This window comes from Adiantum capillus-veneris, chromosome 1 (genome assembly GCF_014529385.1).
Source record: "Adiantum capillus-veneris isolate H3 chromosome 1, ASM1452938v2, whole genome shotgun sequence".
Taxonomy (NCBI): domain Eukaryota; kingdom Viridiplantae; phylum Streptophyta; class Polypodiopsida; order Polypodiales; family Pteridaceae; genus Adiantum; species Adiantum capillus-veneris.
The window spans coordinates 50,887,526-50,913,877 of NC_140931.1; the positions used below are offsets into that span (position 1 = coordinate 50,887,526).

Sequence of the window (26,352 nt, forward strand, 5' to 3'; positions counted from 1 at the left end):
TAGCAAGGTCAAGCATTATAAGGTCAAGAAGATGTTTTCCAATTCAATGAGAGACATAGAACAATTGAAGAGACAAATCAAAGCTTGCAAAACATCATTGTTACTATTATATGTAGACAAAAAATTTGGCAAAACATAAAGCTTTTTGTCATTTACAAAAAAGGATGAAGGATAGGCAACCATACTACCGTTCTTCAAGCAAAAGGTTAGGAGGAAAGATACAATTTAGGGTGCGGGTGCCTTGTAATCAATCACAAAACCGTGCTTGTCTATAGAGTATGTTCCAGCTTTGCTAAAGGCAACAAGAGATGATTTCAAGTCTAACAAATTCTCATCAAAAAGGCTGAGAAAAGGCTTGGGAAAATTTAGAACTACATCCACGATATTTCCTTGCAGAATTACTTGTACAGCTTCTCCATTTTGCAAACAGATTTTAGCTTGAAGAGAAGGCAACTTCACAATCTGCACACGCTTTCCACACGAGTAACAAAAGGGGTTGCAAATTTGACGACTAACATTTCTGCCTTTGCATGTCACACACATATTCCACCTCCAAACTTTTGATGTTAACCATCTCCAAAGTTCCAAAGACCTACAAACAATTATGAGATTACAACTTGCAAGCAATGCTCACGCAAATAGATCTAGTTAAAGTAGATTACCTTCTTCCCAAATCCCATACTAGTGACTTGTTTTGAGAGATGCTGCGAGAAAACACTCTTTAAATTTTTTGGCAATGCACAAATAAGAGTTGCCTCCACCACAGATAATATGATTGATGCTGCTTTGAAGACATTGATGTTGTGCGCAACACATGAAAAAGAACCCTTGGTTTTCAAAGCATCAACCATGAGATGATAATCGACACGCCTGGACGGAACAAATAGCAACTGCACAAATAATCCAGATTAGAGATAAGCCTTAAGATATCAAGGCAAAGTTGATCAAATTGATGACTCACACTTGCTCTATCACTGATGCAGGGCCATCTGCGATGGTTAAACGATAACTATCACCACCATCGGACCTTGGAGGTCTCAACCTTCACAAGAGTGAATGCGATAGTGGGAGCGAACTCAATCACTGCCTTATCAGTAAGAAACTCCTTAATTCTATGTTCACAGTAAACATGTAAACAACAATCAAAGCTTTCAACTTTTACAACAGTAGTGGCAGCATTTGCATAGAGAGCCCACAAGCTAGTACCTCCATCTTTCCACACTTTTCTCTTGACATACACCCCCTCAATACGCTGTCGTGCAGCTCTGCTGCCATGTAGAGAAACAGAGCAGACAAATGCAAGCTAAGCTTCTTTGAAGTCTACACATTTAATGGTCAATGATCAGGGCTTGTTAACAAGCCAAGTTTAATGATTAATATATGCCAAATGCGGCTTTAAAAGGCCAACTGATACCTTAATGATTCCAAAAATGACTATGCTTGAAATGAGCACAGATGTGAGTTTATGATCTAGAACTGTAGTGCTTGAAGTGCTCTACTGGCGTGTCTTTACAGCTCGTCGATTGGAGCTACGGTGAAGAAGTTATGGCATATTGAAGTTTGAGTCGATTGCAGATCCGTACCGGATTGGGCAACTACAATTGAGGTGACAAAAATAAAATGAATGCATGGGCCTGAAGTGCTCACTTTGTGGAGCGCGTCGGTCTTTTCAGAGCAGTGATCGGAGTCTCGGTCGCCAAGATATTAGCCGTTAAAGATTCACCGGGGGCTGGGGGCTTCGTACCAGTTCAGTCCGCTCGATTGGAGTGCAACAAAGTAAGTGCTCGAAGAGAATCTTGTCCAAAATATTATCTCCGACAGTGCATTGATAGCAGCTACATGTACGTCAAATGTGGTGTACGTCTCATTAAGTACAAAAACTGCTTGAAGAGCTTCATGTAAACTCATGGAAAGCATTGATTGCGGGATTGACCCTGAGGGGAGAGAATCCTTGATGAGACTGTTGACAAGGACTGCTCGAAAGAGATGTCGTGCTTGGCAGTGCTTTGGATGACATGTATGCTAAATGTGACGCCCTTACAAAGGCTATGGCCGCCCATACTCACAATTCAAATGGCTGCCCAAGGGCCACAACCTTGGCCACCCACTTAATAAACTAAGGGCTTTAGTGTGTAAGGGAAAAATAAAAAGCAAAGCATGGCGGGCAAGCAGACAGCGAGGGGCGCAGGGGGTGAGATGATGCTCGCAGCGCCTTCCCTGAGGCTCAGACGGGCACGCTCGTGAAGCGGAAACTCCTCGGCAGCCCAGGGCAACCACTTTCGGAGCTTGTCCCGGCGAGTTTCATGCTGGTTGAACCCCGGCCCTACCACGTCATAAATAGGACTCCCACGCCACGTCATCAACGGCGCCGTCGTTGCAGGTTGTGGGTAAGTGAGACGGGGTGAGTAAAGAGAAAAAAATATAGGGTTACGAGGGGGAAGCAAGAGAGGCATGAGGAGGATCTCGATTAGGAGAAAAAGAAATGCTCTCTCTCTCCCGCTCTCTCTCTCTCTCTCTCTCGTTCGTGTTGGGGACGACACGGCAACGAAGGCTTTCTCTCTCTCTCTCTCTCTCGAGTTTTCACAAGGGGCAAGCCAAGGCGAGGAGGAAGAAGGCAAGCAAGCGGAGCTTGAGAAGAGCTTGTCGAGGAAAGCAAGCAAAGCAAGGGAGGAAGCTTGTCGAGGCAAGCATGTAGGTCGAGAAGAGCTTGTCGAGGCAAGCAAGCAAAGCAAGGGAGGAAGATTGTCAAGGCAAGCAGTAGGTCGAGAAGAATCTTGTCGAAGCAAGCAAGCTTGACCAAGGCAAAGCTCTCTCAAACTCTCTTTCGATCTCGTTCTTGAAGCTAAGCAAGGGAGAGCTTGGACGACTACAAACCCTTAAGCTATCGGGGCGAGTTTGGCAGATCTCTTAAGGGCAAGTGAAGGAGTAAAACTGAGGATTCTGTGAAGGGGGTGAAGACCGAGAAAGACGGGGGGGGATTTTGAAAGATCTCTCTCAATCTTTCTCTCAATTAAGCATATAAAGGACGACAGAGGCGATCAAAGGATGCTACATAGAGATAGCTTGCAGAGAATTTGGCAGTAATTGAAGCATAAAGATTGAGGCAATGAGCAGTATTAGGTAAATGAGACAGATAAAGCGAGGAAAGGGAATCTCATCACCGACAACAGTCTGAAGGTTGATTAAGCATTTTGTTAAGTCCGGTGTTGTTAACGGCCCGGTTAATCCTGTAACGGGAGCTTAAACTCCTAGTTAGCAGATGATCCAAGTGACGGTGCTGTTAACAACCCGCCTTGGCTAAGAATTTAGTTGTACTCAAATCTTTAATCAATTAATTGAAGGGTACGGTGATTTCCAGATTTAGTTGCATCTGTTTCTCTCATTCTCTCTCTTTCACACCTCTCACAGCCAGAGGCCCGGCGCCTGCCTGGCTCACGTAGCGAACACATATCCCCAGACATCTTTGGTGAACCCGACGCGAAACGAGCCGGGGTGGGAGGTAAAGCTGGAGATGCCAGAACAGTTAAAGCAGTTTATTGAAGATTTCAGTGCCAATGGATTTGATAAAAATCTGGCAGTTACAGATTTGCCAAAAATGATGGAATTGGTTCAGGGGTATCTACAGGAAGAAAAAGCCATGCAGATAAAAAAGCAGACCGATGATGCTGTAGAGCTAGCACTTGATGCTGTTCGAGAGCAGTATTATAATTTTCAGGGATATGATCCAGAAGGTTTTATTGCATGTTACGAAGCTGAGATGAAGAGCCGAAATGCTCCAAAAGATCGGATGATTGCAGCTTTTAAGGAGGTTGTAAACTCTGATTTTAAAATGCACGTTCAAGAAGTGGCAGAAGAATATCCCACACGGTGGAAGTATTTTGCAGAGGAATTTATTTACGAAAGCTCAAGGATTCTAGATCGGGAAATAAAGGAGATTACTGTAAGGTCTCTCACCCCGATCAAAAAGAGCACCATTGTACCTTGAAATGAATATACTGGAAAAAGTTACTATTTAAAGCAGTTTTCTGAATTCTGTTAGTGCCATGATGTTTATAATATTTTAAAGCTTCGAAATGTGAATAAAAATATTTTTTTATAAAAAAATTCCAAAAATAGTAAGTTTTTGGTCACTCGACCCGTCCAGTTTTGATCGTCTTGAAAAACTGCACCCGTACCCCGAATTTTAAAAAAAAAAAAGCATTTTCGAACCCCGGGGGCCGCTAAATATGGCAGGTACTCGGGCCAATATGCCTTAGTTAGAGCTTGCTATAGCAATTTTCGGCATCAAATTCCGACTCGTATGACCCGTTTTAGCCTAAGATCATTTTTTCCCAAAATTGTCTGGGGAGGCAACCGGGGGCTCGAGGCTGTGTGGGAGCAGGTTCCCGGCCACTCCAGGTCAACTTTAGCAGCTAGGGGCGCCTTTTGTCCTTGTGGGAGTCTTGGGAGAGTTTCCAAGCTTGTAACTAAGTGTGAGAGCCAATTAACCAAGCCAACTGGACACTTGGTGGGTAGGCAATTGGACTTGCCATGCTTAACTAGAGTAGCTCCCAGATGCAAATAGCAAGCAGGTTCGGTTTTCAGCTTGAGGAGGCCTATTTAAAGGTGTGCTCACACACACACACACACACACACACACACACACACACACACATTGTTTGGCGGACGAAGCAACAAGCAGCCGTTGCCAAAAGGACCATATTTTTCTGAGAAACCATTGTAAAATTCTTTTGTAAAGAAACATCTCTAAGCTGGGAAATTGTCAAAGGATGTATGATTATTCTTATGGGAGCAATTGTATATTAGAGAGCTAGTTAGAGGTTTGGGAGCTTATGGCCGGACAAGCCATTTTGTAGACCTAATCTATAAAGGTCATTTTTTGTAAGTTTGAAGATAATCTTTTAATGGAGAACTGAGAGGACAATGTACATTTGAGAGCTCCTTCTTGTTCAACCTTGTAATCTTTGCCATTGCGGCTATGGTAATCCAAATTCAGATTTGATTATTGCATTGTGTTCTTCTCCTCTCACTCTTTCATTCAAGTGTAATCATTCAAGATTCGGTGTAGGTTTTCAACTACGAGTTTGAGGCCTTAAATCGTTGTTTTGAGTGTCTATATGTGTGTTTTATGTTGTTTTGACCCTAGGAGGGGCTTTAGGGACCCTAAAACACCCATTAGGATCACCTGTTCGCTGTTTTTGTTGACTTTGGGACGAACGACCGCGATCGTTGTACCTCTCCAGAATGCTGTGACAGTGATAGGATATATTCCTGATAGTCCCCTGTAGCTTCCCTTCAAGTTTCGTGCGATTTCGATATGATTTGCATGGTAAACGGGTGTGATGACTGAAGAACGGTGTAGGAGGACATAGGCAGATTACTTGGTGGTAATGCGATTGATTTACTTATAGAGTTAGTAGTTGCATCTCTTCGAGTTCACTTCATTAGGATTGACACCCTAGTGAGTTCCCATGCCTCATCCGAGTCGCTTCCCCTGTATTGATAAATATGTTGATGCTTGAGAGCTATGCTATGGACGTCAGTCGCGGCGACCCGCAAACATTGGCGCCGTTTCCGGGGAATGCACCTTAGGTGATGAGTGACCGAGTGCGCAGTTAGACTCCTTAAAAAAGATCAATCCACAAATCCATTTTACACCTCAGTTAGGCTGCTAGACAAGGGTTTAGAGCTTAGTGGAGTCTAGAGCCAGTGGACCGGCTAGATCCTCTCTTCGGAGATTTAGGGAGCTGTGAGTGAGTGTGTTAAAGCATTTTTGCTCTTCAATTTCTTTAATTCAATTGAGTACTGAAATCTCACCCGAAATCCGTCGTGTTTGTTTTGTTTGATTCATTTTCTTATGTTTTTTCATTTCTGTACTTAGGAGTAGGATAAGTAAATCACATTCCAGTCAGATTTGGGACAAAAGTCAGAGCCAAGAAACCAGAAAACCATAACTTTGGCCAAAAAAGCCATAAGACTCTGAAATTCTGAAAATCTGACCAAACAGGATTGATATTGATTCAAATCACAAAGTGGTAGCACAAAACACTAGGAAACACTTGTCAGAGGGAGTAGACAAAATTTCATTAGATTTGGCCCAGGTACTACGATCGCGATCGGTGTACCTCAGTGTCAGATTTGGACAAGATTTGACATGTGCCTTCTTGATAAAATTCTAAACAACTTTGTCTATAGCAACCACACTCAAAAACATCAAAAATCAAGAAAATCAGGCCACTTGGGTAAAACTAGCCTGACAGACCTAGAAAGTGCAAAATCTTGGCTTTTGGTGATCCAAATGCAAAAAGACTTTGGGGATAGCCTTAAAACATCAGTGTCTACAAGCATGGCAAATTTGGTATGATTTGGGCTCAGAAGTACGATCGCGATCGGTGTACCTAAGTGCCAGATTTGGACCAGATTTCATATGTGGGATCCCCAGGTGTATACAAACATAAAAGTCTAAAGGACTTAGAGCCAGAAACCTCAAAATAACTGTCAAACCATCTGAACACAGATCCAAGTCAGAAATTGCTAAACTGGCTTAGAAATTGACTTTCAGTAGACCAAAACACATCAAAACTGAGAAGGAACCATACAAAGGGATAGCTGTACACAGGACAACCCAGGTATCTCTCAAATCCCAAATCAAACATCAAAATCCAGTCAAAGTGATAAATTTGGAAAAACAGGCACTTCCAACCAAGAAACAGTAAAAACTTCACCTTTTTGAGTCCAAATACAAAAGTGTCTGGCAGGTAGTCTTAAAATAGCCTAGTGAACAAGCTGGTGAAGTTTCATCTAATTTGGGCTTAGAAGTACGATTGCGATCGGTGTACCTCTGGCCCAGATCCAGCTCATTTTTGACCTGCTCATAGACCTAGGTTATACAAGATACCAGGAGTTTTCAAAACTCAAATTGGACATACTGTCAATAATCTGCAAGCAAAATTGTGTTGAGATCATTTTGAAGTGTTGAATCTGCTGACAGTTGGAATGATACAGTGATCTCATAGCCATCCAGTGTATTCATTTGCAGAGACCGATCAAGTAACAACCCATGCAGTCGCAGGAATTGGAAGATCTTTCCATCTCCAGGTAAGAGGTTTGGATTCACTCAGTAAATCACACTTTCTTCATGTTTTTGAGATCAGGAAAACAAATCAACACCAGACACCTAAATTTAGCGGATCAAACGAGTGTTGCATCAATGGAGGAGAGTGTAAACCAAGGGATAGTGCGACCGTTAGAGCCGATCCTTGAAGAAGTCAACTCCAACACTTCTTTAGAGATATCTTTCAAGTATTTCATAGAACACTTGGGACAAATAAAACTAAACGGAAGAAAAAACATGGCAGCAGAACCATCAGACCCCTCGGCCACACTAAAGCTATTGTTCATCAAGTATCAATATGACAACAAGAAAGGTGCCAAGATATACAAAGATGGTATGGACCGCTACTGTGTGAAAATAGAAGATAGACCAAGTGAGTTCAGGGACTTAGTGCCTATAAGCTATAGCGGAGACAGGTACCTAGATGACGAGGGTATCATGTACTTGGTAGTCCCGAATCCTAACATTGTAGACAAGTGGGGATTGATGGGCACAAAAGCCAAAATAGACGAGGAACATGAGGAAAAGGCACCAACAATGAGCTTACCTAATGCGAGATTAAGGCGAGAAAACGATACGTTGAGAATCAACACGGGTAATGTCTACTTGGGGTTATACAAGTATAATAATGGAGAGCAAGATCTCTATTATAGATGCGAGGAACCCTACGTCGGGGAGATGACTGAGCGGAAAAGACTTTATGTCTTCACCTACATAGAGGGAGCGGAAACAAAAATTGCAGCATACGACAAGTATGGAAGATGATATGCAGCAATCGATAAAAAATAATTGGAAGGATATACGTACTTTGGGGGACCACTTCATCAGTATTATGTCACTCCAAGCCCACTAAGACCAGCACCTACAACTGTCATGCCATAACCGTTGACCACAGGTGGAGGGTGGACTCATGTAGCTGATTCTTTCAGTTGACCTCATTATTCAATGCCAAGCCCCATGGGAACGTTACATTCTAGAGAATCAATGGCTACGAATCGAGGTAGTTCAGTTCCTATCTCTACACATACGGCTGTAGGTCCGACAATTACAGCCACCCCATCACATTTACCACCTAGTAGTATATTTGGGGCGGGGGAGCCAACGAGAGCAACCTACGACCTCCATGATGCACGAGAACGATTAAGTCGAGACATGGGAGCAATGAGATTGACCGCTGCCATAGACGGATCAGAGCATCCCAAGTAGCAAAGTGCATGCCAAAGAAGTATAGTGGATAGGGGGATCCATATGCCCATGTATCGCTCTTCAAGCAAGTCCTAAGAGCAGAACAGATCACTGATTTCCACACTCAATACGAGGGATTCGGGCTAACCTTGGAAGGGACGACCTTAACCTGGTTTTAACCTTTAAACCCTGAAACTTGTCCGAATATTGAACACGTATTGTGCGAGTTCGTAGAAGAATTCTCAAAACGGGGTATAAAGCATAATATTGTATCACAGATATACGCTTTTAAACAAAGGGAGAATGAAAAAGTGAAGGAAGCAACCTTGAGATTCAAGCAATACATTGAGAGGTGCCTGAGGAGAGAATTACCGCAGGATGAGAGATTGTCTATGCTCTTTGTTGAAGGACTTAGGAATGAAATCTTGAAAAAGGACCTTCACTTGAAAGCCTGTAGCACGTTTCAACAGGTTACAAGGGAAGCGTTATATCTTGTCGATAACTACAAAGCATATAGGGAAGTGTTAGAGGATACTGATTCAGTAACCAGTGGCTCTTCATCGATAAAAAGCAAATCCTCTACCAAGAAAGATGCCCAGGCATCCTTGATGCCGACAGCTGATCAATTGATAGAGGAGGTAACGAAGAGAATGCAACAACATATGAGATCAAATCCGGTGTTGAGACAGTCTCAGACGAGGAAGTGTGACACATGAGGGGGGGATCATCCGACGCCGTGGTGCCCACAACAGCCAAAAGCACCAGTTGCGAATGGACGAATACTGAAATGGTGCGCCATAGAATAAAAATGGACGAATCATAGCACGGAAGAGTGTTTTTATAACAAAAACTATGTGAGGAAAAGACCGTATGGGCCTCCAGAAGGACCATCCCAACCACCTCCTCCAAGATATCAAGTTGGACCAAATATGAATCTGGTAACAGGAGCAGACAGACCTCAACCTATATTGGGTCAACAAACTCCATTACCACAGGAAAATAGGGCCATGATTAGGTATGCTCAACCTTGTGAAGCATCACCAGGAACAAATAGTACACTTCAAGTTTCTTATTACGAGGAACCGAATGAGCCTTACACAACAGAACCCAAATCACCGATATACATAGACGAAGCCTATCAACCATGGGGAAATAGCGAGGGTATGGCACCACCAACGTATGTAGCACAACCTTCGAGAGATCAATATTTGGTAGACGAAAGAAAGTTAATGTTCATTGTGAGCCAGAATTACAAACCAAGAGGATATCCTAATAGAGCAGGACAACCTATGGGACCACCTCCTCAAAATCAAACTCTAATTGGACAGTGCTGTAGCTGTGGAAGTACGGATCATTGGGAGCGTAAATTTCCTTTCAAAGGCGAAAGAGTAAAATTTTTTGGGTTTTGTGACGGATGTGGTGTGAATCACATATTGCCAGATTGCCCAAAAAATCCGGACAGCAAGGGAAAAGCGACTATGAATATTGTGGGGGTGATACCAAGTGCAAGCAGCGGATCAAAACCGATCCCATGATCCAAATCAATGTGATAACCAGAGCCCAAGCCAAGGACTTAAGGAAAAACGAGTCCGTGGAGGAAAAGGTCGAGTTTCTGATACCCACAGAACACGAGAGTTTATCCGTGAGAACCCAACGAAAATCCTGGAAGGCGAAATGAGACAGGATGAAAACAAGAAAATTGAACAGCCAAATTGCCATGCAAAACGAATTGCAGAAAATGAAGGAGCAACTCAAACAAGAGAGAGAGAGTAGAACTGCTGAGGATAACAACAAGCCGAGGAAAGCGTCCTCAGGGGGATCAGTCTTGGTTGACAAAGTGCTAGAGCCGTTAGATGCTCTATTACAAGCGTGCGAAGCAAGGTTAAAAACAAACCAAAATTTAGAGCAAAGATGGCTAACTTATCCTCAACCAGAAGTGGAAACGAAGCGTTTGGAAATGTGTAAACACCTCATTGAAACAGCCCAGGCGTTGATAGAACCTAAGATGGTTAGAACCCCAGAACAAGAAGTGTTGATTCACAAAGAGCGAGAAAAACTAAAAATTGATGAACCAAAATAAGTAAACAAACCCAAGCCTGAAATGATATTGTCACTGCATCATCGAGTGGTGCCAAACACGACTGATGACGCTAAGTCAATGACGATAATGCCAATTCCAGAAGTTGAAGAACACTGGCCCCAACACTTATGGAAAACCATTAGAAACAGAAAGAACGGAAGCGCGACGTTACAGCCTGCTTCAATTCCTAAGATTAACCTGGATAACGGATTTTATCCAGCCGATATACAATCGTTGTATGGGGATGCGGAAACAAAGGTTTTGATGGAAAGCAAAGCCCAATCCTTGAAAACCCTGCCTTCATTTATAGGTGAACATGAGGCACAATCGGAGATAAGATTAGTTCCATCCCAAACGAGAACTATTCCACATATGGTTGACTCAAAAAGTCTTCAAGAGATGTTATCCACACCTATAACATGCACAATCACGCTGTTCGAACTCTTGAGAGTCAGACCACACTTATGGGAAGACATGGGGAAACATTTAAAGCACAAAGGAGTAAAGATTCCTCTTCCGACAAACCCTACGGGAGAAGAAAACAAACGGGAAAGTCAACCCAAAGCCCAACCAGTGCCTATAAACAAGGTCGGAGATTACTGTGAAGGTGAGGAGGAGAATGCAACCCTACCTGTTGAATATCAGGATATAAAACGATAGCCATCCTAGACAGTGGAGCAGGAGTGGCGATTGCTACCAAGCAAATCTGGGAGAAGTGGGGCCGTCCAGCTCTCAGGAAAACGAGAATGAAACTGCAACTCGCAGATGGGTATGTAGAGAGACCATTGGGAATCGTGGACCAAATAGTTGTAACTTCATGTGGAATTAACTATGAGCACACCTTTGCTACCAGCGCCCTATTGTGGCTACCGCCACAACCATGGAGTTTCGAGATGTTCGATGCTATGGTTGCGGTGAGTAGGACATTACAGATCCAAGTGCCCCAGGAACATTCAGGCAACCAACACCAATGCCATACCCTTGAATACCCATGGGCGTGGCCAAGCTAACGGAAGAGGAGGACGAGGAAGGATGGGCGAGGGCGTGGAGCTACCGCTAGAGTGAATGCCGCAGTGGTACAACCAATTGTGGGTGATGAAGCAGTGGAGAGAGCAACCCTACATGCTGCAATTGACAATCTCAATGGTTACGAGCAATACGCAGTCATTCATATGCCAGGATCTTTCAGAGGTGAACAATTTAACTTCCTTATAGATTGTGGTAGTAATCTTTCCTTTCTTTCACCCAGATGCATGAGGAAGCTAAAGCTAGATAAGTATCCAACAAGCAAGCTAGTTGTAGAGTTAGCAAATGGCAAGGAAGTAGTATCTCAACATTCTGCAGGAAAAATCGACTTTGATTTAGGGGGACACCCAACTTCTACCCGATTCCGAACTCTACCCTAAGGATTCTTTGATGGGATACTAGGGATGGACTGGCTAAAGAAAAATAGGGCCCACATACATTGTGCACAAGGAAACTTTACCTTTACAGATAACTTGGGTAATGAAGCCTTAATCCAGGGGGAAAATGGGAGACCTAGGGCTACTCTAGTTAAGGCCAGCAGACTTTTGAAGGGACTAAGAAAGGGACAGCAAATTTATGCGGTAAAGCTCAACAAGGTGGACCAATCAGTTACCTCACTTCAACCAAACTGGTTGAGGGAGTATGATGATGTATTCCCTGAAGACCTTACGAATCTTCTGCCACATAGAGAGGTTGATCATGAGATTGAGACTATCCCTAGATGTGAACCTATCTCAAAAAGACCTTATAAAATGTCACTTCCAGAGGCCATCGAACTCAAGGAACAACTTATGCAACTCATTGAGCAAGGATTCATTCGACCCAGTACTTCTCCTTGGGGTGCACCAGTTCTTTTTCAGAAGAAGAAGGATGGAACCTTAAGGTTATGCATAGATTACCGTGGACTGAACCAGGTAACTGTCAAGAACAAGTATCCAATTCCAAGGATTGACGAACTCTTGGACAGGCTCCACGGCGCCAAAATGTTTACAAAGATTGATCTAAGGTCAGGATATTACCAAATCAGGATCAAGGAATCAGATATTCCAAAGACGGCTTTCAACACTAGGTATGGGCACTACGAATTCACAGTAATGTCTTTTGGTCTAACAAATGCTCCTGCAAGCTTCAATCGACTTATGCAGAATATTTTCAGACCTTACCTGGATGATTTTCTCTTGGTTTTCTTTGATGACATTCTGATCTATTCTAAGAACGAGGCAGATCACGAAGAACATGTTCGCAAAGTACTTGATCTTATTCGAGAACACCTACTTTACGCTAAAGAGAGCAAGTGCACTTTTTGCTCACCAAAGGTCAACTATCTTGGATTTGTCATATTGGCTGAATGGATTTCAGTAGACCCAGACAAAGTCAAGGATATCGTTGATTGGTCTCAACCATCCACCGTCAGTGAAATAAGAGGATTTCTTGGAATAACGTGATGGTACAGGATTTTTGTCAAGGATTATGCACGTATTGCTGCACCTTTGACGGAACTCCTGAAGAAAGGAATGAGGATCGAATGGAAGACCGAGCACGAGTCTAGCTTTGCTAAGCTAAAATAATTCTTGCTCTCAGATCCTATTTTAAAGCTTCCAGACTTCAGTAAAGAATTTGAAGTAGCAACCGATGCTAGCAAATCTGCTTTAGGCGGAGTTCTTACTCAAGAAGGAAGACCGGTGGTGTATACTTCGCGAAAGCCGAGGGATCATGAGAAGAATTATCCTACTCATGATTTGGAACTTTTAGCGGCTATACATGCGCTGAAGTTATGGAGACATTATCTTCTTGGGCGCAAGTTTCAGCTAGTGACAGACCACAAGAGCCAAGAATATGACCTTGACATAAAGTATAGACTAGGGAAGGAGAATGCAGTTGCAGATGGTCTTAGCCGAAAATATTTTCTCGGTGCTATCTCTATTCCAAATAACCCTATCTGGGATAGAATCAAAGAAGCATCCTTGGTAGATCCAGAGTACCAACGTATAGTATCATTAGTTCAGGAGAATAAGATGTCTAAAGCCAAAGATTACTATCTTATGGGAGGATGTCTTTACTACAGACATAGACTCTGTGTACCCAGAGATCCAGCCTTAAAGAAGTCCATTTTGTATGAAGCACACGATAGCCCTATATTTCGACATCCAGGCTATGCTAAAACTCTTCATGCTGCCACGAGGAGTTATTTTTGGTATGGAATGAAAGGAGACATACTTCGCTATGTGAGGCAATGTCTTTCTTGTCAGCGGATAAAGGCCGAAAGGATCAAGTTACCAAGGCAACTTCAACCTCTTGACATACCCCAGATGAAATGGGAATGCATCAGTATGGATTTTGTTACAGGATTACCTTCTACAGGAGGTTATGATTCTGTTTTCGTGGTTGTTGATATGCTCACAAAAGTGGCTCATCTAATACCCGTAAAGACAACCTTTACTACTTCAGATGTTAGCCGGGTATTCATCAAGGAGATTTTTAGGCTACATGGTCTACCCAAGCGTATCGTCAGTGATAGAGATGCCAAGTTTACATCAAAATTTTGGACTTCTCTTTTCCAATCTATTGGGTCACAATTAGCTTTCAGTACAGCATACCATCCGCAGACAGATGGGCAAACTGAAAGAGTTAATCAAGTCATCGAGGACATTCTCAGATCCTATTGTTCGCAAGAACCAAAGAAGTGGTTACAATATCTACCTTTGGTGGAGTATGCTTATAATTCTTCCGAACACAGAAGAATTGGAATGTCACCTTTCAAAGCTCTTTATGGACAGGACTGTTTAGCACCACTGAACTTCTCAGATCCAACCATCAGGGTAGAAGCCTATAGGAAGATGTTAGAAGACATGGAAGCTCATACTAGAGCTATTCGCCAGGACATTCAGGCAGCTCAGGATAGGCAAAAGCACTATGCGGATAAGAACCGTTCAGAAAGAACTTTCAAAGAAGGGGATAAGGTTTTTCTACGAGTCCGACCAAAGAAAAGAAACTTATCTCTAGGCAGATATAAAAAGCTAATCTCAAGGTATTGTGGGCCATTCGAGATCATTAAGGTTGTGAGTGACCAAGCCTACAAGCTAAAGTTACCTGCAAACTTGAAGGTTCATGATGTATTCCACGTCAGCTTACTCAAACCCTATATTCCTAACCCTGATCAATTCTTGGACTCAGATCAGATAGTCATGCCAGCACAAGGAGTTCTCGAGCTCCAACCTGACTATGTACTTGAAATAAGGGAAAGAAAGTTATGCAATAGAACTATCACAGAGCATCTAGTAAAGTGGAAGGATTACCTTGAAGAAAATGCAACTTGGGAGGACGAACCAACACTCATAAAAGATTACCCAAACACATTCTTGAGATGAGGACATCTCAAATTTTTCACGTTGGCGAGGTTGTAAGGTCTCTGACCCCGATCAAAAAGAGCATCATTGTACCTTGAAATGAATATACTGAAAAAAGTCACTATTTTTAGCTTTCCGAATTCTTTCTCAGTGCCATGATGTTTAGAATATTTTAAAGCTTCGAAATGTGAATTAAAATAATTTTTGTAAAAAAATTTCCAAAAATAGTAAGTTTTTGGTCACCTGACCCGTCCAGTTTTGACCGTCTCGAAAAACTGCACCTGTACCCCGAATTTCAAAAAAATGCATTTTCGAACCCCGGGGGCTGCTAAATATGGCACGTACTTGGGCCAGTACGCCTTAGTTAGAGCTTGCTATAGAAATTTTCGGCATCAAATTCCGACTCGTATGACCCGTTTTAGCCTAAGATCAATTTTTCCCAAAATTGTTCGGGGAGGCACCGGGGACTCGAGGCTGTGTGGGAGTAGGTTCCAGGCCACTCCAGGTTAGCTTTAGCAGCTGGGGGGCGTCTTTTGTCCTTGTGGGAGTCTTGGGAGAGTTTCCAAGCTTGCAACTAAGTGTGAGAGCAAGTTAACCAAGCCAACTGGACACTTGGTGGGTAGGCAACTGGACTTGCCATGCTTAACTGGAGTAGCTCCCAGATAAAAATAGCAAGCAGGTTCGATTTTCAGCTTGAAGAGGCCTATTTAAAGGTGTGCTCACACACACACACATGCTCACACACACACCTAGTACACACACACACACACCTACACACACCTTGGGGAGGTGCTGCCGGCACACACACAATTTTTGAAGAAGCAAGGAGGGAGGTGCTGCCAAAATTCTCATCTGAAGGATTCATTGGATCAGAAAAATCAAAGGATTCTCAGCCCTAATCACAGTAATTATGGTTTAATTACGGTTCTTCTTAAATCTCATCATTACTCTCCCATATTCTTCGTCTACTATGCCTACTTTCAGCTATAATTCCCAATAGCTGCTCTCTAAGTTTACATAGCTATACTCCATTACATAATCATCATTCAATTAGCTAAATTATGCAGCCATTCATCATCCTTAATCAAGGATTAATACATGATTATGAAAGATTATCTCTCTAGGCAGCATAGTTAATAAATTGATAGCCCAGTAATAGTGTAGATTTGATGAAATTCATTCTTTTACCACTCAATAGTGTTGTAATTAAATTAGAATCAATCTTCTCCCACATTAAAATGTGATTAAGGTTGAAAATTAATCCGTCATTAGGCCATTAAGAAGAGAATTTTCTATCACACATGCCTGCGGTAATTCTGCATCTTCAAATTGCTCTAAGAAAATGATTGAGCTTGCTTCCTTCATATCTTTTGTAAATCAATTAGTAAAATTCTGAATTTCTTAATCATCTAAGCCAAGTGATTAACCTTAGAACCAGTTCCCATAGGGTAAGTAAAGAATTACCCTCAAAATTGCTAGGTCTCGAAGGAAACGTCTAATCTCTTGCATAAGGAGGATTCTTTAATGATTCTAATCTGCCAATTGGTTTGTTATGATGCTCTCGGACTTTATCTCTTTTTCAAGTTTATCATTTAAAGTAGTGAGTAAAAGGGCCCCGGTTAAGAGAACTCCCTTTCGGTGGTGCCCATGACCACGAGGCGGGAACGAGCAATGTGAACGGAAAGGGAAAAGCTCCCATGGATGAACAAATACCAGCCATCTCATGGGCCATTGACAAAGAAATGGAAGAGGTAGATCATAATTTCATTCAAGTTGTTTAATTTAACATTGCACACGTTTAGCTAGTAATGAACATATCCCCAAAAATGTTGGAGAAATCCGACGGAAATCTCGGCATTAAATTCATTTGTACATTAAAGTCTAAAGTAGGAAAGAAATGATTGATGGGTATGTTGTTTGCAATAGGAAAGAATGTCTACTAGGAAAAATTTAGCTCGACATGTTCATTCTATTTCCAATGTTGAATCAGTCCTGACCCCCCTACTGATCACAGGGGGCAGATTTCCTCGTTAAGGTCTCTTGAATCCACGACTTGCTTTTTATGCGGTGGATACCCACGACTTGCTTTCTATGCGGTGGGAACCCACGTCTTGCTTTCTATGCGGTGGGAGTGTCCATGTCGTGCTTTCTATGCGGTGGACATACTTAGTTGTATGGGCAGCTAGGCGACAACGGGAGGAGTAAACTCTTGCTGGAGGGGGGATGTTGTACCTCCAGAACATTGGAATTTTAATGAATAAGTTTGAGTAGAATTTTTTCTAGAATACTGTCTTGGTGCCGTTTGCAATACTGATTGAAGGGCTGTCTTAACGAACAATGTGATTCGGAATCTAATCAAGGAATCTCTATGTTGAACAACCATTGTGGTAGTAATTAGGACACACAAGGAAGTGTGAGTGTGGGGGTGGAAAGTGGGGGTTTGGCTCAGGTTACCAATGCCTATGAGAAGGGTGGTCCCGATTGGTCGGGAACTCTTTGTCCCCATAGTGTTAATATCGATACTAGTAATACTCATTGCCCCTAGAGCGGCGAAGTCTCAAGTGAATGTGCCTCTGAAACATGGGAAAAAAGGCACTCGAGGTTTCTCTCCTCTTGGAAGGTGGGTCTTAGGATCGCTAGATAGTTTAAGTAGGCTTCCCCTGCGAGGTGGAGCTAGATCTCTTTGCTAGTAGGCTCGAACTCGATTCACTTTGTGATGAGAGATTGTCCGTTAGATAGTTTAAGTAGGCTTCCCCTGCGAGGTGGAGCTAGATCTCTTTGCTAGTAGGCTCGAACTCGATTCACTTTGTGATGAGAGATTGTCCGTTAGTTGAACCCTGAACCACTTTGTTTGCTTCCGTTATAGATCTAGTGGCCACCAGGTTCACCATCAGATCCCCCATTTGATACGGCGGGGTGGGGACCTCACAATTACTGAACATTTTAGGTTGTCTTGAGTAAGGGTGAAGGGGATCAGATGCAGATCCTCAACTATGATGAATTCTGGGAGCATATTTCTGCAAGAAGTAAAGCCAAAGAGAATGCTAAGCTGGAAGTAGCAGGTTTAGTTTCAGAGGAGCTTAATTTGAGCAAGGAAGAAAAGGTAAAAAATGAATTTAATGCTCGAACAGATTTATATGAATTTTTTTCAAAGATTGCTCGCATGGACGCTATCTCTAATAATGGTTCCAGTGAAGACATAAATTGTACAGCAAGTGGTTCACAAGCTGTTGACCTTGATATGGGTTATTTTGAAGGAGTTCATCAAGCAGATGAGCCTCTACAGGAAATTACTAAAACTATCAGCACTATAGTCGAGCAGGGCAACATGTTTGTTGCAGATGACGAAGCTATTATATACACAGTAGCTGATGAAGTGACGAAAATTATGAACCCAGCACAGGATGAGCCTGAGGATGTCAATGAACCTATGATTGCTACTAACAATATCCTTGCTGATGTTGCTATCACAAAAGAGGATTATATAATCGATGAATTTGTGTCTAGATATGAAGGAGATGTTTACGACAGTATAGAAGAGATTTCTGATGCATATACCTCTTCAGAGGGGGTACCAGATGAGCCTTTACAGCTCTATAATGTATTGATAAGTAACATGGATGCAGATGAGGAAGCAGAGGGTGATATCGAGGAGTATTGCTTGGATCATATTGATTGTGAACAGGTTATCGACAGGGATTTTACATATACGCTTGTACATGGACTACATGAGGAGGTAACTCCTACAGTTTTGGTTAATGTTGAGACTTCTAAGAGTGATTTTCCCGAGGATGCTATGGATGAAGATCTACAGGATAAAGCTATTTTTCATGATCAAGTTGAAGTCCCAACAGGTGAAAATTCATCTGATGATACAGGTCGAGAGACTCCCAAAGTTTTTCTTGATGGCTATGAATCTAGAGGGGGTGATGATGCTAAATCATCCTTGATACGGCATAAAATGCACAGGGTTTTCATTTGCTTGGACAATGTGCCAGATGTGGCTGGATTTGGATGCTATGCCTATTGATGCTTATGTCAGTGATGTCTTGGCTGCCAGTAAAAGGGAGCCAGATTTCTTTAATGATTTCTGGTAATGCGCTTAAGTTGCCAACAGTTTACAGTATGTGGGTGCTGCTCAGATGAAGCTCTAGTATATTGCGGAGCCCATCAATGTTATGTGATCTCGATGGTGTTTGATCCAAGAGATTCTAAGGATATTCATAAGAAGATTCAATATGGATGGATATTGATCAGTATGCATAGTAATTGCGTGCTATTTGAACCAGGGGTAGCATATCTACACCAAAAATTCTTGATGTTGATTGATACAAGAAATGTATGCGCATGTGGATGTTATGATGCTTCAGTGTGCGAGCAATTTCTTGTTATCCCATTTGATACTGGGAGTTACTAAAGTGCAAGTTGCAGATGTAGAGGATACTAGATGCCTGATGTAGCACGCTGCATGATGCAAGGTTTTGTTTTCTAGATTATGCTAAGTTAGAAGAGTGTTTGGTTATGCATTCAATAAGGTAACATGGCTGGCTTCCAGCTGACTTCTTTGAACAATTGCTGAAGTATCTTTACATATTTTGAGTTGGTTCTGCTACCAGAACTTGAGGTAAAGGACTTGACGGCCATTCCGTGTGCAGATAGAGTAAGGCATACTTGAGCTTGACAGGGTTCCTTAAAGAGAGCTTAATGGTCAAGCCGTGTGCATCATTAACTGGAGCACTTGAGTCTGGCGGGGTTCACTAAACAGGTTCTCCATAATTGAATGCTTTGAAGATACGGCAGATACAGTTCAGAGACTTTTGATGGGCAGCTACATAATGATTAAGCTAGAACATTGATGATAGGGTATAAGCCTTATTTCATTTTTTTTGTAAGTTTATTAGTTACGATAGTCTGATGATGGAAAAGAGCTTAAGGTACCTAAAGCAGATGCAGATTGAAGTGTAGTTGGCACAGACCGGAGGCTGTGCAGGTTCAGAGGGGGTGGATGTCGTTCAGCTCTGTTGCCATGTAGAGAAACAGAGAAGAAAAATGCAAGCTAAGCTACTCGAAAGAGATGTCGTGCTTGGCAGTGCTTTGGCCGACATGTATGCTAAATGTGATGACCTTACAAAGGCTATGGCCACCCATACTCACAATTCAAATGGCCGCCCAAGGGCCACAACCTTGGCCGCCCACTTAATAAACTAAGGGCTTTAGTGTGTAAGGGAAAAATAAAAAGCAAAGCATGGCGGGCAAGCAGACAGCGAGGGGCGTAGGGGGTGAGATGATGCTCGCAGCGCCTTCCCTGAGGCTCAGACGAGCATGCTCGTGAAGCGGAAACTCCTCAGCAGCCCAGGGCAACCACTTTCAAAGCCTGTCCCGGCGAATTTCATGCTGGTCCGAACCCCGGCCCTGCCACGTCATAAATAGGACTCCCACGCCACGTCACCGACGGTGCCGTCGTTGCAGGTTGTGGGTAAGTGAGACGGGGTGAGTAAAGAGAAAAAAATATAGGGTTACGAGGGGGAAGCAAGAGAGGCATGAGGAGGATCTCGATTAGGAGAAAAAGAAACGCTCTCTCTCTCCCGCGCTCTCTCTCTCTCTCTCGTTCGTGTTGGGGACGACAGGGCAAGGAAGGCTTTTTCTCTCTCTCTCTCTCTCTCGAGTTTTCACAAGGGGCAAGCCAAGGCGAGGAGGAAGAAAGTAAGCAAGCGGAGCTTGAGAAGAGCTTCTCGAGGCAAGCAAGAAAAGCAAGGGAGGAAGCTTGTCGAGGCAAGCAAGTAGGTCGAGAAGAGCTTGTTGAGGCAAGCAAGCGAAGCAAGAGAGGCATGAGGAGGATCTCGATTAGGAGAAAAAGAAACGCTCTCTCTCTCTCTCTCTCTCCGCTCTCTCTCTCTCTCTCTCTCGTTCGTGTTGGGGACGACACGGTAACGAAGGCTTTTTCTCTCTCTCTCGAGTTTTCACAAGGGGCAAGCCAAGGCGAGGAGGAAGAAGGCAAGCAAGCGGAGCTTGAGAAGAGCTTGTCAAGGCAAGCAAGCAAAGCAAGGGAGAAAGCTTGTCGAGGCAAGCAAGTAGGTCTAGAAGATCTTGTCGAGGCAAGCAAGCAAAGCAAGGGAGGAAGCTTGTCAAGGCAAGCAAGTAGGTCGAGAAGAAGCTTGTCGAAGCAAGCAAGCTTGACCAAGGCAAAGCTCTCTCAAACTCTCTTTCGATCTCGTTCTTGAAGCTAAGCAAGGAAGAGCTTGGACGACTACAAACCCCTAAGCTATCGGGGCGAGTTTGGCAGATCTCTTAAGGGAAGTGAAGGAGTAAAACTGAGGAATCTGTGAAGGGGGTGAAGACCGAGAAAGACGGGGGGGATGTTGAAAGATCTCTCTCAATCTTTCCCTCAATTAAGCATAAAAAGGACGACAGAGGCGATCAAAGGATGCTACATAGAGATAGCTTGCAGAGAATTTGGCAATAATTGAAGCATAAAGATTGAGGCAATGAGCAGAATTAGGTAAATGAGTCAGATAAAGCGACAAAAGGGAATCTCATCACTGACAACAGTCTGAAGGTTGATTAAGAATTTTGTTAAGTCCGGTGTCGTTAACGGCCCGGTTAATCCTGTAACGGGAGCTTAAACTCCTAGTTAGCAGATTATCCAAGTGACGGTGCTGTTAACAGCCCGCCTTGGCTAAGAATTCAGTTGTACTCAAAGCTTTAATCAATTAATTGAAGGGTACGGTGATTTCCAAATTCAGTTGCATCTGTTTCTCTCATTCTCTCTCTTTCACACCTCTCACAGCCAGAGGCCCGGCACTGCCCGGCTCACGTAGCGAACACATATCCCTAGACAACGCACAAACTCCCCGACTTCAAAAGATTCAACAAACTCATTGAAAAACACTTCTATGACAACAAAGGTGACAATGTTCTTGGACTCTCTGTCTATTAAGTTAGGCTTCAAATGTCGCGCATAGCTAGCTTTAGGTATTTTATAAGTACCATACTTGCATAGCACTTTTCCCTTAAATGCAAAACGAAAGGTAATAGCATCAGAAAGCTCTGATATGGACAAAACCCTAAGAGAAGGCACTAATGCCAATTGCGAGCCAAAGTTGTCACTTATTGGTTCATCACTCTCCTTTGGTGTGACAAAAACGGAGCTCGAGTCATGAGGCTGTACAGAGAGGCCTGTGACATAAATATGTTATTCACAACCTTAAACAAGCTTCAAATCGTGGACATAATAGAAATACATTACCACGTGCATAGCTTAGAGCTTTTCTTAAGGCTTTATAAGGGGATGACCTCTTCAACTTTGGAGAAAGATTTTTCGAAAGCTTTGGGGACAAATCGGATTTGAAAGAAGGAGAGAAATGTGTTTCAGGTAACTTTAACAAACCAGAGGAAGCAGGAAGGTCTATCGTAGCTTGCACACCCTCTTTACCCACATTAGAACACTCAAAGTCGTCTTCAAAATCAAAAGCAAGTTCCTCCTTATTCAAGTTAGGATCTGTAAGAATGTATTATAAGTTTTGAGCAAGAAATCAAGGCAAAACGTGTAACAATAGCTCAAAACTCAATAGAGACAAGTTCAAAAGGCCCTAACCAGACATTGTATGATCCATGGAGACTTGGTATGTAGGTAGAGCTTAGACTTGATAGTACAAGTCCACAAAAGGGAGAGCCGAAGTGAGGAAATAGCAACACAGAAGAAATATCCCAGCACGTTATCAGGAAGACCAAAGGAGCAGAAAACGCCTTGCAAACTCTATATATAACTGGATGGATAGAGGCTTTTATAAAGAATGCAAACGTGATGGATATTAATACAATAATCTGGACAATCATAAGCTAAATATCCAGGTCTTAAAAGCGGATCTCTGGAGAGAGAAGGCTACAATTCAGGTCTTTTAAAAGCCACTTTCTAGTGAGAGAAGATAATAATAACAAAATTGGCAAATCGAGGCAAAAAAGTTTCTTCTTTACGGTGGGTGACAACTGGCACCGAGATATATGAGAATATCCAAGCTAAAAACAAAAGCCAATAAGATTTTTCACTGTTAACAAGGCATTTATCAGACATACAGAAAGATATAATACATCAAGGACCAAACTCGATTTAAAAATATAAACCCAAGCTCAATCAAAACACCATATGGTCACTTTCATATCCGCAACGAACCCACAGTAGGAACAACAATCCAAAATATTGTTCAAAAATAATAACAAGAAAATAGAAACTACTTCTTCAAAATATTATCCATTCAAATAAAGGCAGCTCAGGGCTAGACTTTCCCGAGTATCACAACTTCTACTTGCAGTGAGGCAGACCTCCATATACCATACACCAAAACTGAAGGCTTCAAACGAACACCAAATTACATTTCTATATAGCATGCCAAATCACAAAAGCCAGAAACTTGTTACAAAATTCATAGAAAAACCAGAGCATGTTAAGCATAACACAAACCATACACAAATTTCACCCAGCAGCTAACTTGCACGACATCGAATATATAAACAATGTTAATTGACAGATATGAATGTGAGACTTTCACAAAACAAAGCCATATTACATCAACAAGCCGTAGACAGAGTAAGAAACATAGATACTCCAATCCTGTTAATTCTGCCAGCAACCTGGAAAAGGTACAGATAACCCTCCATCCAGAAAAGAACCCAATATTTGTAATAATAATCTCCATACAATCATAGAACAAAAACGAAGCGAAAGCTGCACCATCTTGAAAGATTTCCATCCACATGATTTTTGTTGTTCGTGCGCATTGTAGCTGATACCCAGCAACTCACTACCAATATACAAACATGTAGACATTCAGATGCTCAAACCTTTTAGCAACAACCAAAAAGGACTTAAACAACCACCTGCATCAGCCTATTTCACATGCTTTCCGCTATCTAACAGAGCCGGCACCATCCTCCTCACGGTTAGAATACATCAGACGAGCAGAGGTCAAGCATGACATGCCTCCCATCGCATGGAACAATGGGGCACCATTCTTCTCACGGGTAGCACACATCAGGGCGACAGAGGGCAGGCATGAATCGGACCGAAGCAGCATTCTTCAGAGACAGTGCTTTGGCAGAGGGCAAGCATAAATTGGCCGGAATCAACAAGTCGTAGCACCAACAACAGTGCTTCGGGAACAAAACAGGGGCGAAACCATTGTTGTCCACATGGAAAACCCTAACGCTTAACACAGGCAGCACCTAACACAGAACACCAAAACACAAGCAGAGAAACGTGCGCAGAGCTCGGCAGCTTACTCGAGGAGCAATGACACATCCCCTGTCAAACAACGACTCAAGACACACATGGAAAGACCGACTGAGGATACACGCGTGCCTTCAAACGCCTAGATGGCTACCACAAGCAGCAAATTAAAAAAAACAAGGCCAGCATGTACTCACGCCATCTGTGCAAGCAAGCTCATGGACTTCACTGAAGAGTAGGCAAGCATTCTACAAACAGAAGCCTAACCTAAAACATAACAAACAAAGCTTTAGTCTTCATCGTGCAATCTCATACACGGGCTCGAAACCCAAAAGCAATGCAGACACAGAGGTCTCGCAAAGCGGGAGTAGGTGAGCGAAACGAGGTCTCCACTCATGACCACCCTATAAGTTTTATAGGGGCGGCTTTTTGAGCTCCACTTGATAACTCTCCAATCACAAGACCCTACGTGGCCTCATCTATCCCCACTCACCTAGGATACCCTCAGATTTTCTCAATTCATCTAAAATGGTGCTACCTTGATATTGTTTATCTTGTGGGTCTCGTATGACATGAACTTCTATGGTTTCAAGACCTAAGAAATCATAGATCTTAGATGCTTGTCTATATCTATGTGGATTTCGGTCATAATATATGCTTGTCTAATCACAATGTTGAAGACTGACTTTTGAGATGGGTGAGAGTTTGGCTTTGGACAGATTTTTGGGTTCACGCAGTAATGTCATTTAGCTCTAGAGAGGATGTGCTATGATAGATTCTTTCTTCAGAGATAAACCATCATTATTGATCTATCATTGGGTATAATTCTATGAGATGGTATGTAGACCTCTCAAACACTGGTCAAATATTTTTGTACAATTTCCCTTCTTGATCTACATAATGTGTATAGGATTTATGTATGCCATACAATGCTAGTAGCATTCACTTTGATATATCCCTTAGACTCATAAATGATTGCACACTACTTGCTATGGATTAGGTTCATTTGAAAGACTAGCACTCTTTTTGACCACCTTAGACTCATAAATGATTTCACACTACTCATTGTGGATATAGGATCATTTGTGAGCCTAGCACTATTTTTGACCTCCAATGATAACTGAAGAGTCTAACTAAATTCATGCATGATCTTGTTGTTTAAGGGCTCCAACTTAAGCTGTTCAGGTGCCTGTGCATCTTCATGTATATTTTGAACTTGAAGTGTTTTTACTTGTGTTTCTAATCATGCTAATGCAAGAACATTTGATTGCACCAAAAATGGTAAGCTAGATGCACTTACACCAAAATTTTCCTTTCCCATTTACTCATGTTGTGCTTTGTATTTACTATGTTCCTATTGTATGGATTCTTGGGACAGTCCTCTAGAAAATGTCCACCTTTTATTCCATAATCTGAGTGGTACACCATTACGGGTGGTACTTCAATTATCTCCTCCATCTCAAGATCTTGCTGAGAAGTTGTTGCTTCTACGTTGGCTAAGTTGTCGCCATCCTCTTTTAGAACACTTAGCAGCATGTTGTAGACTGCTCCATCTTGACCTCTATACTCTGTTTGGCTTGTTTATCTGATAAGATTGACTTCTATTGGCTGGTGTATTGGGTCTTCCAATTGTGGCTCTCCATTGTAGACTCGACCACTGTAGTCCATGTATAATGATTGTGATTACACATGCACCAATTGTATGGTCTGTTGGCTTGTGCAAATGTTTGGATAACCACTTTGGTCAATTTTGCAAACTTCTATCTCTCCACCTCATCTTTGAGGTTGCAATACCTGGCTCCACTAAAATTTGTAAACATCTAGGAGTTCTCTTTATCTATCTTCACTCTAATCAATAGGATCTTGGCTCCTCTGCTACTTTTATTGCTCATCAAATACCTATGGCCTTGTAAATCAGCATAAGAAACCTTGTCTTTACTATAGCCATGGAGCTGTAAGATTTGCTCTATTGTGCTATGCTCCATGCTATTGTTGCTAATTGGTTTTGATACGATTGAACTCTTGGATCGACTCAAGTCCATGTTGGCTCAATCTATATCACTTCCTCGTAGCAAAGTCTCATGTTGTCCAATGGGATTTTCCTGCTTTGCATTTTCCAATTTTTGGCTGACAGGCTTACTTCTAACTTCTGGCATTCTTTGATTGAACAACAACAACACGTTCCAAATTGGCTAGAATACTGATGATTTCCACAAAAGGGGTTAGGACACAGTTGGGAGGATTTTCTAACTTTCTAAGGAAAAATTTGAGCTCTCTTGAGTTTTACAACTCGAATTTTGCCCATTTTTTCCAAAAGCGGCTCAATTAGTGAATTTGGCTTGTGACATTAGCCTTAATTGCAAGGTGTTACCGATAA

The 26,352-nt window shown here is 42.4% G+C and overlaps 1 pseudogene; it reads right to left on the reverse strand.

Annotated features, from left to right (window-relative positions):
- Window positions 1-225: 225 nt before the first annotated feature.
- On the reverse strand, window positions 226-25,511 carry LOC147464718 (uncharacterized; annotated as a pseudogene).
- Window positions 25,512-26,352: the final 841 nt, after the last annotated feature.